General features: G+C 37.9%; 1 pseudogene; it reads left to right on the top strand.

Moving 5' to 3' along the window:
- Positions 1-19,175, top strand: part of LOC122126968 — a 156,089-nt pseudogene that overhangs the window by 95,881 nt on the left and 41,033 nt on the right.

Here is a 19,175-nt window from a genome sequence, read left to right as displayed (position 1 = left end):
ATGGAAACATCACCACGGAAACAACCAAGATTCAGAACATTATAAGGGAATACTTCTCAAAACTGTATGCTAATAAGTTTGAGAACTTGACAGAAATGGACCTCTTCCTAGCAAATATTGACATGCCAAAACTAAAGCAAGATGAGTTAAACTATCTTAACAGGCCCATATCAAGCATTGAAATAGAAACAGCAATAAGAGACCTCCCAGCTAAGAAAAGTCCAGGACCAGATGATTTTACAGCGGAATTTTACAAGGCCTTCAAAGCAGAGCTCACACCAATACTCCTCCAACTCTTCAATGAAATTGAAAGAGAAAGCTCACTACCGAACACATTCTATGAAGCGATCATAACCCTCATCCCAAAACCAGGCAGGGACTCATCAAAGAAAGAGAACTATAGACCCATTTCTTTGATGAACATTGATGCAAAACTTCTCAACAAAATTTTGGCCAACCGACTTCAACAATTCATCCAAAAAATCATACACCATGATCAAACAGGATTCATTTCAGTGATGCAAAGCTGGTTCAATATACGCAAATCAATTAATATTATTCATCACATCAACAGGAGCAAAAATAAGAACCACATGGTTATCTCAATAGACGCAGAAAAAGCATTCGACAAGATCCAACACCCCTTTATGATGAAGGTTTTGGAAAAATTAGGAATCCATGGAACATTCCTCAATACAATAAAGGCTGTATATGACAAACCTACAGCCAGCATTATACTCAATGGTGAAAAACTAAAGCCATTTCCTCTTAACTCAGGAACAAGACAAGGATGCCCACTCTCTCCACTTCTCTTCAATCTAGTATTAGAATGCCTAGCTACAGCAATAAGACAAGATGCAGACATAAAGGGGATCCAAATAGGGAAAGAAGAAATAAAACTCTCCCTCTTTGCAGATGACATGATCTTGTATTTAAAGAATCCCATAGACTCCACTCCCAAATTACTCAAGCTGATTCAAAACTTTGGCAAAGTAGCAGGTTATAAAATTAACCCCCCAAAATCAATGGCTTTTCTGTATGCCAACAATGTGAAAAGTGTGGCTGAAATTAGGAAAGCAACTCCATTTGTAATAGCCCCACAAAAAATAAAATACCTAGGAATTAACTTAACTAAAGAAGTGAAGGACCTCTATGATGAAAACTTTAAAATCTTGAAAAAGGAAATCAACACAGAACTTAAAAAATGGCAAAACCTCCCATGCTCCTGGATTGGAAAGATTAACATCGTGAAAATGGCAATACTTCCCAAGGCTATCTACAAATTCAACGCAATACCTATCAAAATTCCACCCTCATTCTTCAAGGAAATAGAAGAGGCAATCCAAAAATTCATATGGAACAATAAAAGACCCCGAATAGCAAAAACGCTCCTCAACGGAAAGAACACTGTTGGAGGAATATCAGTACCAAATTTCAAACTCTAGTATAAAGCCATAGTAATCAAAACAGCTTGGTATTGGCATAAGAACAGACCTCAGGACCAATGGAATAGAATTGAAAACCCAGAAATGAACCTACAGACCTATAGCCATCTAATCTTCGATAAGGGAGCTTAAACAATAGAATGGAAGACAGACAGCCTCTTCAGCAAATGGTGCTGGCAAAACTGGTTAACTACATGTAGAAAACTAAAGCTAGATCCTTATATATCACCCTGCACCAGAATCAACTCCAAATGGATCAAAGACCTTGAACTCAAAGCAGACACTCTGAAAACATTACAGGATGGAATAGGAGAAACCCTGGGTCTCCTTGGCTCAGGCCGAAATTTTCTGAATAGAGACCCGGAAACACAACAAATCAAAGAAAGGTTGGACAAATGGGATTGTATAAGGTTGCAGAGCTTCTGCAGGGCAAAGGACATAGCTAGCAAGATCAATAGAAAGCCCACGGATTGGGAGAAGATCTTTACTAGCCATACAATGGACAACGGTCTCATATCTAAAATATACTTGGAACTCAAAAATTAAACCACCCAACAACAAATCCTCAAAGAAACAACTGCCCAATAAGTAAGTGGGCAAAAGACTTAAAGAGAAACTTCTCTGAAGAAGAAAGAAGGATGGCCAATAGACACATGAAGAAATGTTCAACATCCCTAGCCATAAAAGAAATGCAAATCAAAACAACATTGAGATATCACCTCACTCCAGTTAGAACAGCAAAAATCAAGAACTCTAACAACAACAGATGCTGGAGGGGATGTGGACAGAAAGGAACCTTACTTCATTGTTGGTGGGAATGTAAACTTGTTCAACCACTTTGGAAAGCAGTATGGAGGTTCCTCAAAAGACTCCACATAGAGCTCCCTAATGACCCAGCAATCCCACTTTTGGGCATTTACCCAAATGATCACAAACAAGGCCACACTAAAGCTACCAGCACAACTATGTTTATTGCAGCATTATTTACCATAGCTAAGATATGGAACCAACCCAGATGCCCCTCAGTAGAGGAATGGATCAAGAAGATGTGGTATATATACACAATGGAATTCTATGCCTCCATCAGAAAGAATGACATTGCCCCATTTGTTAGGAAATGGAAAGGCTTGGAAAAAATTATATTAAGTGAAGTAAGCCAAGCCCAAAGAAACATAGGTCCCATGGTTTCCCTTATTTGCAATATCTAGTATAGGTATGAGTCAAGTGGAAAAAGTCAGAGAATGTGATGTTAGGAAAACGAACCCTCAAATATGTATTTTAATGTTTTTGTTTCTTTCATGCATGTGTTTCTAACGCATTTATAAGATTATTTCTTTGTTGCTTTGTATGTCCCTCCCCCACAGTGTAACCCCCGCTTTCACTATATTTGATGTCAGTATAACATGTGGAGGAGACGGGGACAAACAAGTCGTTTAAGGATTCAGGTGGACCTGTTGCAACAATGAGAAGTACAAAATGTCATGTCAAAACCAGCTTTACAATGTCGGTGGGGAGGGGAGGGGGGGTATGATCGGGTGGAGGGGAGGGGGGAGGCTGGGAAGGGAGGTGAAGGGTAAACAAAGGAGGAGGCTGCAATGCTTGGTAAGAAATGTATGCATTTTCCTGCCCATGTAATTGTAACCGCTCTGTACAGTATGGTCTCAAATAAAATAAAATAAAATTAAAAAAAAAAAAAACTAAGTTAGAAAAAATGAATTCCAGGAAATGGAAACAAGAAAAAAAAACTAAGTCAAGAAAATGAATATGCAAAGCACTGCAGTAGCCTCCAAGTTTTCTCTAATTTATTCCCCCCCTTCACTATGATACACACATTTGCTTCGTTTTCCTGTTTCAATACTTGAGACTTTTGTATTTATCAGCTTGCAGCATTTTTCTTCCAGCTATGTTCATGGTTTGTCTGTATACTTCTTCTTTGCTTGAGTTTTACTTTCTCATAAATTCCCAGCACTCTTTTATAGGTCATGACACTGTCATGTGGCATTCTATTCTTTTTCTCTCACTAGGCTTTGTTATCTTTGTTTCTCAATTACAAACACCTCAGAGCCTTAAATATAGTAATTGGTCAATATGCATTCATAGGTCAAACATATACTAACTTAAATTCATTGAGCCTTACATGTTATCAGATTAAAGCAATGTAAAAAAAGTTATTTATCAAATCAGCAAGAAATAAAATGGATAATATCACTAGGATAGAAGATTGGAAAAGAAAATTAGGATATCTTTTGGGAAAAGAATTGTTCAAACAAATAGTTATATATAGGCATATGTGAGAATACAGGCTGAGCACCTCTTATAATAGTGGCATATTAGAAACAATGCAACTGCCTATTGATAAACAATTACAGAATATACATATTTTAATAAGAGGCAAGTTCAAAGCAGCAAGGGATAATTAAATGATTAATATTGTAGTACATTTGTGTTTTATAAAACTCAGGTCTAAAGTTTTGTATTTATGATTGTATATGAAAATATTTATAAGGAGATCTAATGTCATATACCCAGGACTTTCATTTCACTAATCTCTAGACATTTGCATAACATCTATTTCCTCTCTCTCTCTGTTCTCTCTGTCCTCTCTGTCTTCTCTCTCTCTTTCTCTCTCTCTCTCTTTTCCTGGTTCTTGTACTCAGGGCCTAGGTGCTGACCTTGAGCTTGAGCTTCTTTTACTCAAGGCTAGCATAGCACTGTACCACTTAAGCCATAGCTCTACTTCTGGCTTTTGTTGTTGTTGTTTGTTTAGAGTCTCACAGACTTTTCTGCCTGGGCTGTTTTCAAATTATAATCCTCAGATCTCAGGCTCCTTGAGTAACTAAGGTTACAAGTATGAGCCACTGGTACCCAGCTCAACATCTAATTCTTTCTTTCTTTCTTCCATTCTTTCTTTCTTTCTTTTCTTTCTTTCTTTCTTCCTTCCTTCCTTCCTTCCTTCCTTCCTTCCTTCCTTCCTTCCTTCCTTCCTTCCTTCCTTCCTTTCTTTCTTTCTTCCTTCCTTCCTTCGTTCTTTCTTTCTTTTTTTGTCGGCCATAGGACTTGAACTCTGGGCTTGGGCGCTATCTCTCAGCTCTTCAGCTCAAGGCGAGTGCTCTACCACTTTTGCCACAGTGCCACTTCCGGTTTTTTAGTGGTTTATTGGAGATAGGAGTCTTACGGACTTTCCTGCCTTGGCTGGCTTTGAACCGTGATTCTCAGATCTCAGCCTCCTGAGTAGCTAGGATTACAGGCTTGAGCCACTGGTGCCCGGCAACATATATTTCTTAAACATACAATATATATGAGGAATTGTCCTTAGGTGCTAAGAACAGAGCGCTGAGCAAGCTAGAAAAAAAAGAAGGCCTTCCACTGAAAACTTCTGTTTAAGCAGTAAGCCTTGGTCCCTAGACAGTGCACAAGTCAATTGGTAGTAGGGACTATGGAGAAAAGTGAAGAAGTTTTTATCAATGGAGCTCTTGATCGTAAAACACATTTTATAAACTTTTACTGCCTACCACTGTACTACTGTACTACTCCTACCACTGGTGTCATGTAGCTTGTGAGCTTTTGAAATATGACTGGTGCAGATGAGATACTGGGTCTTTCCTTGTATTCCTTTCAATGAATTTAAATTGCTATGTATAATATAGTGAACAATCTTAGTACCTGTCGTCAATCAAGGCAGGAGACTTTATATGTCTTTAATTACATATGGATCTCAGATTTGGGTAAGAATTTCTTGTTTCTCTTATAGAATGGCTCCTGACCGAATGACATCTCTGTCACAAGTTTGTGTCCCACTTGTTACTCTGCCTGATTTTGAACCCTTGTTGGAGGCCCTGCTCACTTACCATGGACACATACCTCAGGAAATCCTCCGGCCTGAGTTCTTTGAAGCTGTAAATGAGGCCTTTTTGCAGTAAGTGATGTCCATTATTCTGTCATCTGACTTCATTTTTCCTTTACATAAGATGTTTCAGTATGTGGGACATTTCCCACAAGAATGACTTTCTATCTCTTTATACACTCTTAAGATATTTTTGAAGAACCCATAGGACTTTTTAAGTACGAGTTATGTTTAATCAGTGTTTTCCATAGGTGAAAGTAAAACAAACTTCAAAGATATTTATTGGGCTCTGGTACAGCTTAAATGGTAGAGTACTTGCCTGACATGAGGCATTGGTTTGATCCCCAACACCACACTCACGAAAATTACTTCATTTGAAATAATGGTAAATGTTATATTCCAAGACAGAAGAACTGTTTAGAAAGAACAATGTTGCTTGTATATATTATTAGCAAGTTTTATTGTTTGGCTGAAGAAAGCTGGATTCTCATGTTGGTTTTTGTATTTAGTCTGCTGAGATATGTTCTTCTGGCTGAAATATCCAGCCCCACACAGATATGTGTTTGGAAAAGGTAGCAGTGTTGTAATACATCTCAGATTGTTGTGGTTATTCTGTTTTAATGTTTCACTGGTCAAAAAGAAAAAAAATTACAGTGATCATTTTTAAAAAGTTACTTGGTGTGAAGTATAACTTTTTATAACTTCATATATATATAATATAACTTTTTATAATGTATAATGTAACTTTTCATATTATTACACTTGCCTGTTTTACACTATCTTAGATCTTTTGCTTTTGTATGAATTTGTAGTATCAAGCATGGTTCATCTGGAAAAATCTTCATTCATTAATATATTCAGATCTCCCAAACACCGACATATTTCACTATGCAGCACAAAAACTTGGTCATTGCTATCATCAATTATTTCATCAGACCACTGATCTCATCAGTTTGGAAAGCTGAGAAGCTCATGTTGTTTGACACAAATTTCCCAAGGTTATAATAATCTTAAAATAAGGTCAAATGTATCATGGTCCACAAATTCTGTCACTATGTCACTTTGCTAGTTTTTGAGTATGTGTTTGGTGTTTTTTTTGTGATATTAATCCTGAAATTTGATTTCAGAATTTCACACTTGTTAGGCATGTGTTATTTTCTCTGGTTGTTTTTAAGATAAAGTCTCAGGTTTAACCTGAGCTGGCCTGGATGGATTATTCATGCATCTCACCAAAGCTGGGCTTATAGGCATATATGTCCCAGGCCAGCTTTTTCTGTAAAAAAGGAAAGAGTTTTATTAGTTTTATCAAGACAGGTGCTCTTCTTGAAGATAAATATTTTTCTTTTGCAAACACCTTTATGAACTAATGAGACATTTTACCAAGTGTTTTGTTACAGAATTAGTGTCTTTCTTTAAGCTATTCTTGCCTAGTTCTCAGGGTATAGTAATCATTTAGGTGAGTAGACAAGGTTACAGGAAGAGTTGCCTCTTTACTGAATGCTGTAGCTTAAGTGATGAGTAAGAGACAGGAGAAAAGCACATGAGTTCCTAATCAAGTGAATATTAACAACATGTTTTCCCTTGTTTCTGGTTTTTAATTCTCATGCCTCATTTCTCCTAATCTATCCTGCCTCAAATATTTTATAGTTCTTCATTGAACATTCTTCTGACTAAGTATGTTAGCTTTCCTGTGAGGGTGTGATTGATGGTAAGGGTAAGGGGAGTGAAATGACCTCCTGATGGTGCAACAGTTTTACATGTTGTTGCTTTGGCAGCATCAGTACAGAGTTCACCACAGTTGTCCCAGGAAGTACAGTGAGACTCTAAATACTTATTCAACAACTTAAATTTCAACACATCATCTGATGTGGCCAGTTCTACAGAATAATCTCTCAACAGGTGAACACAATGACAGCAAATCCAACCAGGTTTAGAGATTCTGTTGTAAACCCCGAGTACAGTTCTGTGAATACAGTATTAGTGTGTCACATCTTTTTTTTTTTTTGTCAAAATACCGTACAGAAGGGTTACAATTATTTGGGCAAGGTTACATATTCTTTTAAATGGTTTAATTCTTGTTTGTTCAGACTCTAAATGACTGGTCTCCAGTGGATGCAGCAATCAACAGTATTTAAACTCCTAATAGCATTTAACATATCCTTTTGCATAAGATACAAGAAGGTAAATTATTAACCTCCGTAAAGTTCAGGGAAAGACAACTTCCCTTGTATTTTTGCTTTTACTTATATTTTAGCCCACCTTCTCTGCAGTAGATGTCTTTGCCTCATAAGTCAGAGAATTCTCTGATATGTCGGTTTCATCTTTCCCTGATAAGATAGCTGTAGTATGAGAAAGTGAATCTTTTTTTTTTTAATATCATTGTTGGCAGTGGTAGGGTTTTAGCTTGGGGCCTCTTGGAAGTTGCTGGGCAGATGCTCTACTATGATAGCCACACCCAAAAGTCCTTTTATTTTTTAGTTATATTTTCGATAAGGGTTTATGCTTTTTGTCCAGGCCATGTTTGGTTTATACTTAGTGTTTCTTGTGTATTGGAATGATGGATGTACACCATTATGTCTGACTTGTTTATTGATATTGAGAGGAGGGCAGTCCTGTAAAATTCTTTCTTGGGCTTGCCTTAAAGTCAGTCTCCCAATCTCTGCCTCCAAAATTGCCAGGATTACAGATATGTACCACCATGTCCAGCCTAAGAGAGAGAATATTTTAATCCTCCCTTTTAAAGACAGCAATTCCTTGACAATAAAAAGCTGTTAAATAAAATTCTGATAAATAGTAAACCATCTAAACTATGCATTAAGATATATAATTAAAATATGCATTGTATTTATATAAATATAATATTTAATGTTAAAATTATTTCTATATAACATAAAATTAAAAGAATTCAGATAAAATATAAAAAGCCTTTTAAAAGTTTTAAAACGTTACTAAAAATATGTTTCTTGTTATATTTCCATGTGGGCATAGGAAAAGTAGCAATTTTTAAAGTATTTGCTTTTGAGATAATGGAATTACAGACATGACTTTAGATATAATCAAAGATAGTAGAGACATAGTAAAAGAAAAAAAACTTAATTAAGTCTCTGAAAAATATGCGAAGTTATATCTGTAACATACCTTACAAAAATTTTCTTTTATTTCAATAAATATTTTATGATCAGAGGCACATAGGCATCATGCCTTTGTGTACTCCCCTAAGAGCATCGTTCTTTGGTCTCAGTGTGTGTGAATGCCTAGCGTACCTTTACATTTTTTGAGAACATGAAAACAAACAAGTGTCTGTTTCACTGTCAGAGAAATAAAATTATCAGATGCCATGTTGGCTCTGTGATTCCACTGTGCACAGACGTCTAATAGGAAAGAAAGAAGTGTTGAATGTCATCTTAGTATTTTTATGGAAACAGCTGTGGCCTCACAGAAACCTTGAAGAGTCATCGTTTCCCTGCATCACCACAAGGGTTTTGTGGGCCCCAGAGTAAGAATTGTTATATGTTAGAAAAATATAGTTTCTTTCCTTCATTTCTTCATTTTACCTTATACCTTTTACCTATAGCAATTTCTAGATTCTCTTACATAAGATTTCCAAATTCTGTTAAATCAAAATGAGATTCAAAGTATTAATTCAATTGAGGTAATGTTACTTTCTTTATTGGGAATTTTTTTTTCATTGTGCACATTCATGTGTTAGAGTGTGATATTTGAACTCAGGACCTAGGCTTGCTAGGCAAGAACTCTACCATTTGAGCCATACCACAAGTCCAGGGTGTGATAATTTATTACATATATACAAATGTATGAAGATTACTGATGTGATTCTAAGTTACTTTTTACAAGCCTTAAGTTTTTTGCTAAAATACTATACTTTTAAAATATTTTATTGATGTTGTTTGCATCTTTCAAATCTGACTTTTAAATATTTTGAGAGATAAACTGGAGAATTGCTATGTATATAGACCCTTCCTTATTCTAGTGTGCATCAAAAAAAATAAAAAACAACTATAAGCCAGGTGCTAGTGGCTCATGCCGATAATCCTACCTCCTCAGGAGGCTGAGATCTGAGGATCAAAGTTCAAAGCCAGCCTGGGCAGGAAAGTTTGTGAAACTCTTATCTTCAATGTAAACCACCAGAGAACCAGAAGTGGTGCAGTGGCTCAAGCGGTAGAGCACTAGCCTTGAGCTAAAGAGCTGAAGGATAGCGCTCAGGCCCAGAGTTCAAGCCCCATGACCAAACAAACAAACAAACAAACAAACAAAAAAACAAACCCAACAACTATAATCTCATTAGTACATCTAAAAATTTATGTTAGTTCCTTATCATTCTCCCATATCTCCCAGGGATTAATTTCTCTCAGCTTTTTGACAATTTTTCTTGCAGTTTGTTAGAGTTTAAAGCCCACATACTGCATTTGGTTGTAGATTTTGTAGATTCTTTAGCATCTTCAATCTGTAATCTGGTTTTTGTTGAAAATAATAATGTTGTTTTTATCTTGGGTTGTAGAGCATTTCAACCATCTTGAGTGTGGTGATAGAGTGCATAAACACCCATCTTGCTCCTTGCAGACTTAAGATGCCCCTTTGGTCATAATTGAGGGCCATACAGAAATGCCCCTCAATTTCTTGCTTTTTTTTTTTAATTGTGAAAATACTGTACAGAGGGGTTTCAATTACATAGACAAGGTAATGAGTACAATTCTTATGAAGCATTGTTGCCTCCTCCTTTTTTTCCCCTTCCCATCCCTTCCCACCTCCCCCCCCCCTCACCACACTCCCTCTTTCCTACCCCTTTACCCCCTGCCCCCCGGCGAAAATTGTAAAGTTCGTTTTTCGACATAACATCTTGTACATCTCATTGTTGCAATGGGTCTACCTGTATCCCTTACCTAAACAATTTGCTTTTTCCCTTCCCCTCCACAAATTATGCCAACATCAAATACAGTAAAAACCGGGGTTATACCATGGGGGAGGAACATACAAAGCAACAAATAAATCATCTTATAAATATGTTAGAAACAATCACAAGAAAGAAAAAAAACAGTTGAGTCCTTATCTTGGGGTTCATTTCACCTAACATCATCTTATCTGACCATTTCTGTTTGTCTCAGATATATACTAGTAATTGCAAATAAGGGAAACCATGGGACCTATGCTTCCTTGGGCCTGCCTTACTTCATTTAATATAATATTTTTTCAAGTCTTTCCATTTCCTAACAAATGGGGCAATGTCATTCTTTCTGATGGAGTCATAGAATTCCATTGTGTATATATACTACATTTTCTTGATCCATCATCTACTGAGGGACATCTGGGTTGGTTCCATATCTTAGCTATGGTTAATAATGCTGCAATAAACATAGTTGTCCTGGTAGTTTTAATATGGTCTTGTTTGTGATCATTTGGGTGAATGCCCCAAAGTGGGATTGCTGGGTCATAGGGGAGCTCTATGTGAGTCTTTTGAGGAACCTCCATACTGCTTTCCAAAGTGGTTGAACAAGTTTACACTTGCAGTAAGGATTTCCTTCTGTCCACATCCTCTCCAGCATCTGTTGTTATTAGAGTTCTTGATTCTAGCCATTGTAACTGGGGTGAGGTGGTATCTCAATGTTGTTTTGATTTGCATTTCTTTTATGGCTAGGGAGGTTGAGCATTTCTTCATGTGTCCATTGGCCATCCTTCTTTCTTCTTCAGAGGTTTCTCTTTAAGTCTTTAGCCCACTTATTTATTGGGCAGTTGTTTCTTTGAGAATTTGTTGTTGGGGGATTTAATTTTTTGAGTTCTAGGTATATTTTAGATATGAGACCTTGTCCGTTATATAGCTAGTGAAGATCTTCTCCCAATCCGTGGGCTTTCTATTAATCTTGCTAGCTATGTCCTTTGCCATGCAGAAGCTCTGCAATTTCATGCAGTCCCATTTGCCCAACCTTTCTTTGATTTGTTCTGTTTCTGGGTCTCTATTAAGAAAATTTTGGCCTGTGCCAAGGAGACCTAGGGTTTCTCCTATTCCATCCTGTAGTGTTTTCAGAGTGTCTGCTTTGACTCCAAGGTCTTTGATCCATTAGGAGTTGATTCTGGTGCAGGGTGATATATAAGGATCTAGCTTTAATTTTCTACAAGTGATTAACCAATTTTGCCAGCATCATTTACTGAAGAGGCTGTCTTTCTACCATTCTATTATTTTTAGCTTCCTTATCAAAGATTAGATGGCTATAGGTCTGTGGGTTCATTTCTGGGTTTTCAATTCTATTCTGTTGGTCCTGAGGTCTGTTCTTGTGCCAGTACCAAGCTCTTTTGATTACTATGGCTTTGTAGTAGAGTTTGAAATTTGGTATTGATATTCCTCCAGCACTGTTCTTTCTGTTAAGGATCGTTTTTGCTAGTCGGGGTCTTTTATTGTTCCATATGAATTTTTGGATTGCCTCTTCTATTTCCTCGAAGAATGAGGTTGGAATATTGATAAGTATCACATTGAATTTGTAGATAGCCTTGGGAAGATTGCCATTTTAATGATGTTGATCCTTCCAATCCAGGAGCCTGGGAGATTTTTCCACTTTCTAAGTTCTGTTTTGATTTCCCTTTTAAGGTTTTTAAAGTTTTCATCATAGAAGTCCTTCACTTCTTTGGTTAGATTAATTCTTAGGTATGCCCCTCAATTTCTATATGCAGTTAAGCCTATATTGTTTTTGATTTAGCCTATCATATATCATAGATTCATGTCCTGGTACAGTTGTTTTAGTAATAGAGTCTAAAATGCTTAATATAAAGCTAGGCCTCACTCCTCATTTCTCCACTCTTTTAGTTTAGTATTTATGTGTCTGTGTGCTTTTCCATTTATTTTATGCATTATTGCTTGCTTTATCCTCTATGTAAACTTTGAAACAAATGTGTCTGGCTCCCGGAAAAGACAACTAATGTTATTTGAAAGGAGGCACCTGTTAAGTATATAGAAATACTTACTTAGACCTGCATCTTTATGATGTTGAGGCTTTGTCAACCTGTCCAAAAGCATATCTATCTGCATTTGTTTAGTTTGACTTTTGTGATCTTGAAGAAGCATATATATTTCCCACACAACCATTTTAGATATTTAAAACAAAATCAGACATTTGAAACACAATTTAGATGTTTGCATTTTAGAAATATGAAACAAAACAGTGCAAATCTTTTGGAATTATTATTATTGTTGGAAGTGGTGCTGTGTCTCAAGCCACCAAGTGCTAGCCTTGAGCAAAAGTAGCTCAGGGACAGTGCCCAGGCCCAAAGTTCAAGCCCAGGACTGGCAAAAACAAACAAACAAACTACTCTTTCCTATTACTATTGTCAAGATTTGTAGTGCTTTTGTTTTGTATATTTATTATATGTTAATAATGTTATAATGTTAATATGTTAATATACGTGGGTCTTTTCCATCTTCTAAAGGAGGGCGTGTGTGTGTGTGTGTGTGTGTGTGTGTGTGTGTATGTATATGTGTGCACACACCTATATGTCTAGGGCTTGAACCCAGGGCCTAGATGTTGTCCCTAAGCTTTTTTGCACAAAGCTAGCACTCTACCACTTGAGCCACCACTTCTAGGGTTTTTTTGGTGTTTAATAAGAGTCTCATCGACTTCCCTGCCGAGTCTAGCTTCCAACCATGATCATCAGATCTCAGCCTCCCAAGTAGCTAGGATTTCAAGGCATGGACCAGTAGTGCCTAACTCTAATGGGGTTTTATTCTATCATTATATTTGGGAAATGAATCCTGAAATTCTGACAGTTCAGAGAAGGCAGTTTCTAGTAGAGTGTTTCCATTTCTTATATGTAACTCTTTGAAATTAGAATACATATTTTAATTTCATTTTATGTGAAAACTTGTAACCCATACTTCATTAAAATAAGATTTAGAAAGGAAACATGGCTAAGTCATTTGGTATTTTTAAAAGATTAAAGCATAATTATCATCGTGGATGAAAAAGACTTTTTTTCTATCTTCACTAAACCCTTTGTCAAAATTTATCCAGTAAATCAAGATTTCCTGAAAAATCTACCAATTATCTTTATTATATCTGAGGTAATAATTTAAGAATTTATACTATGTGTTGAGTGCTAACTTTTACATCACTTAACTGAGTATATACTTGAGATTCTAATGGTGTTCTCTACCAGTTTTCACTTTTCTCCACAGCATCTTTACAAAATACTTACTTTGAAGTAAAATGATCTTTGCCTTTCACTATGGCAGCTCCATTTCTGATGCATCTCTGATACATCTCACAGAAGAATAAGGTCTGAGCAATCTGTATGTCCAGTCTTTCTTTTTGGCATTCTCCGTGAAGCCCCAACACACTCAGAAATTACTGGCAAGAAGGCAACATGCTTAAATGTTGTTGCACCCCACCCATGGGGCTCTGAGGAAGCCCAAGCCACAGGTCTGCCAGCCAACCCTTCTGCCTTTCTTTCATCTTACATGTGACAGCATGTTCTCCCTCAACAACTAATAAAACGTATTTGGTTTGGAAAATTACATCTGCTAATCCACAGAGGACAGACTGTCCAGAAGAGTTGGGTGGTCCTCAACATGTCCAATTCTTCCAGCTTCAGCAAAGCAAGTTTGTCCAGGAGTGGCGTAAGAGCTGGAGCCTTTTCATGGGCTCATTCCCATGACTGGAGCATCCCTGCCACATGTTGACACAGGGAGGCTGATTTAGTCAGTGTGAATTGCTACTGCATGCCCCTTGCCCCACTCCCCACACAGTCTTCATGTTCATTTGGAAACCACACACTTGCTTTGACCAGTGTATCTTGCCCTGCATTTAGCCTTCCAACTGTTTGCTTACCACAGTACACCAGTGGAATTTCATCTGTTTTATTATTAGTTGGATGTCTTTGGTCTTGACTTCCAAATACAGGGCTGGGAAGGTGGCTCAGTGGTAAAGCGCTTGCCTTGCATGCCTGAGGTCCTGGGTTTGATTCCTCAGAACCACATAAGCAAAAAAAAAAAAAAAAAAAAACAAATACAGTCATGTATTTTCAAAAGTGAGCTGCCTATCTTCCTTTGAACAGCACATGCTTTCTCACCCCGTGTGGCTGAGATAACCAAAAGGAACGACTTAAGTTTTTGGCCTAAAAGTCAAACCTAGCTGTTCACATCTGTCCCTGAGGGGTACCTTCACAGCCATCTGCAAGCTGCAGATTGCATAAAACCTTTCTGGGAGGGCTGCTGGGGTTCCTTCCTCGGTCTGTGAAGTGTAAGTAATTCAGTATGACATGTCTTCTGAGGTGAATCCAAGTCCATTGGTTCATAAACATTGACAAGTCTTAATGACTGTGTGGAGTGGTTTTGCCAGTGGACAAACTTAAGAATAAATGTACAAATGTGACGTTGGGATGTAAGAAGAAATATGTGGTCTCTGTCCAAGTTTCTAAAACACTTGGAATTTTCTTAATGGCAGAAATGAGAGGAGCATCTTTTGTTATGCTAGGCTCCTCTCAACCACAGCTCAGTTTATGCTATTAGGGTGAGTTCTGGTCTATCCTGAGAGTTTCAGGATGATGGGGGAAGGGTGTTGCAGTAGGGGGGCTGGCAACCTGAGGAAGCAACCACGTGAATGAAGCTTTGGAACTTTCAGCCCTACACTTGATTTCTGGAACTGGACTTAATCATCAGCAGCCAGTATCAATCATGCCTTTGTATTAAGGCTCCATGAAAACTCCATACTGGGCTGGAAATGTAGCTCAGTGGTAGAGTGCTTTCACTAGCACACATGAAGCCCTGGGTTCAATTCCTCAGTACCACATAAATAGAAAAAGCTGGAACTAGTGCTGTGGCTCAGGTGGGAGAGTGCTGGCCTTGAGCAAAAGAAGCTCAGGGACAGTGCCCAGAACTTGAGTTCAAAGCCCAGGACTGGCAAAAAAAAAAAAAAAAAAACAAAACCAACCTATACAACAGGATTTGAGAGCTTTTGGGTTGGTAAACAATCAAGCTGGTGGGGTACTAGTGCATGTAGAGGGGGCAGGGACAACTGAAACACTTTCTGCACTTTGTTCTATACATCTCTTCCATTTGGCCATTCCTGAGTTGTGTCCTTTATAGGAAACTGGTAGCAGTAAGGGACAGGCTTTCCTGAGTTCTGTGAGCTGTTCTAGCAAATGATCAAACCTGAAGAGGGGGTTATGGGAATCTCCTATTTACAATACAAGGCTCAGAGGCCTTTAATCTCTGGGTTCTGCACAAACCCTGAGTTGCTTGAGTCCAAATAAAATAGAACCATGCAGTACGTAGTTGGGTGTCCTGAGGGATGGAAAATTTTTTCCCCTTAACTTGAAGAAAAATCAATCTGTAAATTTTTTGTCAAATATTATACATGAATGTTCAAATAAATGAAGATTCGTGTGATACCAAGGACAGAAAGGGAGTGAAACAATAATAAAACTTCATTTCTTTTCTTTCACCGATTGAGACTTTCTGACATACATTTGCTCATTTCTTTCTTTCTCATCCTCTATTCCCCCCATCCTTAATAAAATATCATAAATTTAGTCATTGATAAAAGGTTTTCACATAAAAATCTGCTAATACTGATTTCTTTTTTTTTAATTTAATTTTATTTTATTTGTGAACATACTGTACAGAGGAGTTACAGTTACATGGGCAGGATAATGTGTACATTTCTTACCAAGCATTGCAGCCTCCTCCTTTGTTTACCCTTCACATCCCTTCCCAGCCTCCCCCCTCCCCCCCAATCCCAATCCTTCTCCTTCCTCCCCCCCCAGCCCCCCCCCCCCGCACCAACGTTGTAAAGTTCGTTTTGGACATGACAACTTGTACTTCTCATTGTTGCAACAGGTCCACCTGTATCCTTAAACAACTGGTTTTCCCCCATCTCCTCCACAAGTTATACTGACATCAAATATAGTGAAAGCAAGGGTTATACTGTAGGGGAGGGACATACAAAGCAACAAAGAGATAATCTTATAAATGTGTTAGAAACACATGCATGAAAGAAAAAAACATTAAAATACACATCTAAGGGTTCATTTTCCTGACATCACATTATCTGACCTTTTCCGCTTGACTCATACATATACTAGATATTACAAATAAGGGAAACCATGGGACCTACGTTTCTTTGGGCCTGGCTTACTTCACTTAATATAATTTTTTCCAAGTTTTTCCATTTCCTAACAAATGGGGCAATGTCATTCTTTCTGATGGAGGCATAGATTTCCATTGTGTATATATACCACATTTTCTTGATCCATTCATCTACTGAGGGGCATCTGGGTTGGTTCCATGTCTTAGCTATGGTAAATAATGCTGCAATAAACATAGTTGTGCTGGTAGCTTTAGTGTGGTCTTGTTTGTAAACATTAGGGTAAATGCCCAAAAGTGGGATTGCTGGGTCATAGGGGAGCTCTATGTGGAGTCTTTTGAGGAACCTCCATACTGCTTTCCAAAGTGGTTGAACAAGTTTACATTCCCACCAACAATGAAGTAAGGTTCCTTTCTGTCCACATCCCCTCCAGCATCTGTTGTTGTTAGAGTTCTTGATTTTTGCCGTTCTAACTGGAGTGAGGTGATATCTCAATGTTGTTTTGATTTGCATTTCTTTTATGGCTAGGGATGTTGAACATTTCTTCATGTGTCTATTCGCCATCCTTCTTTCTTCTTCAGAGAAGTTTCTCTTTAAGACTTTCGCCCACTTATTTATTGGGCAGTTGTTTCTTTGAGGATTTGTTGTTGGGGGGTTTAATTTTTTGAGTTCCAAGTATATTTTAGATATGAGACCCTTGTCCGTTGTATGGCTAGTAAAGATCTTCTCCCAGTCCGTGGGCTTTCTATTGATCTTGCTAGCTATGTCATTTGCCCTGCAGAAGCTCTGCAACTTTATGCAATCCCATTTGTCCAACCTTTCTTTGATTTGTTGTGTTTCCCGGGTCTCTATTCAGAAAATTTCGGCCTGAGCCAAGGAGACCCAGGGTTTCTCCTATTCCATCCTGTAATGTTTTCAGAGTGTCTGCTTTGAGTTCAAGGTCTTTGATCCATTTGGAGTTGATTCTGGTGCAGGGTGATATATAAGGATCTAGCTTAAGTTTTCTACATGTAGTTAACCAATTTTTTTTTTAATTTTATTTTATTTTATTTGAGAACATACTGTACAGAGGGGTTACAATTACATGGGCAGGATAATGCATACATTTCTTACCAAGCATTGCAGCCTCCTCCTTTGTTTACCCTTCACCTCCCTCCCCGGCCTCCCCCCTCCCTCCCACCCAATCATACCCCCCCTCCCCCCCCCCACCGACATTGTAAAGCTGGTTTTGACATGACATTTTGTACTTCTCATTGTTGCAACAGGTCCACCTGAATCCTTAAACGACTTGTTTGTCCCCATCTCCTCCACATGTTATACTGACATCAAATATAGTGAAAGCGGGGGTTACACTGTGGGAGAGGGACATACAAAGCAACAAAGAAATAATCTTATAAATGCATTAGAAACACATGCATGAAAGAAACAAAAACATTAAAATACATATTTGAGGTTTCGTTTTCCTAACATCACATTATCTGACTTTTTCCGCTTGACTCATACCTATACTAGATATTGCAAATAAGGGAAACCATGGGACCTATGTTTCTTTGGGCCTGGCTTACTTCACTTAATATAATTTTTTCCAAGCCTTTCCATTTCCTAACAAATGGGGAAATGTCATTCTTTCTGATGGAGGCATAGAATTCCATTGTGTATATATACCACATCTTCTTGATCCATTCATCTACTGAGGGGCATCTGGGTTGGTTCCATGTCTTAGCTATGGTAAATAATGCTGCAATAAACATAGTTGTGCTGGTAGCTTTAGTGTGGCCTTGTTTGTGATCATTTGGGTAAATGCCCAAAAGTGGGATTGCTGGGTCGTTGGGGAGCTCTATGTGGAGTCTTTTGAGGAACCTCCATACTGCTTTCCAAAGTGGTTGAACAAGTTTACATTCCCACCAACAATGAAGTAAGGTTCCTTTCTGTCCACATCCCCTCCAGCATCTGTTGTTGTTAGAGTTCTTGATTTTTGCCGTTCTAACTGGAGTGAGGTGATATCTCAATGTTGTTTTGATTTGCATTTCTTTTATGGCTAGGGATGTTGAACATTTCTTCATGTGTCTATTGGCCATCCTTCTTTCTTCTTCAGAGAAGTTTCTCTTTAAGAGTTTCGCCCACTTATTTATTGGGCAGTTGTTTCTTTGAGGATTTGTTGTTGGGGGGTTTAATTTTTTGAGTTCCAAGTATATTTTAGATATGAGACCCTTGTCCGTTGTATGGCTAGTAAAGATCTTCTCCCAGTCCGTGGGCTTTCTATTGATCTTGCTAGCTATGTCATTTGCCCTGCAGAAGCTCTGCAACTTTATGCAATCCCATTTGTCCAACCTTTCTTTGATTTGTTGTGTTTCCGGGTCTCTATTCAGAAAATTTCGGCCTGAGCCAAGGAGACCCAGGGTTTCTCCTATTCCATCCTGTAATGTTTTCAGAGAGTCTGCTTTGAGTTCAAGGTCTTTGATCCATTTGGAGTTGATTCTGGTGCAGGGTGATATATAAGGATCTAGCTTAAGTTTTCTACATGTAGTTAACCAATTTTGCCAGCACCATTTACTGAAGAGGTTGTCTTTCTTCCATTCTATTGTTTTAGCTCCCTTATCGAAGATTAGATGGCTATAGGTCTGTAGGTTCATTTCTGGGGTTTCAATTCTATTCCATTGGTCCTGAGGTCTGTTCTTATGCTAATACCAAGCTGTTTTGATTACTATGGCTTTATAGTAGGGTTTGAAGTTTGGTATTGATATTCCTCCAGCAGTGTTCTTTCCATTTAGGAGCGTTTTTGCTATTCGGGGTCTTTTA

The sequence above is a fragment of the Dipodomys spectabilis genome, unplaced genomic scaffold (genome assembly GCF_019054845.1).
Source record: "Dipodomys spectabilis isolate Male_0828 unplaced genomic scaffold, ASM1905484v1 ptg000295l, whole genome shotgun sequence".
Lineage (NCBI taxonomy): Eukaryota > Metazoa > Chordata > Mammalia > Rodentia > Heteromyidae > Dipodomys > Dipodomys spectabilis.
Note: the sequence above shows the minus strand (reverse complement) of the source record. Positions and strands in the feature narration are given on the sequence as shown.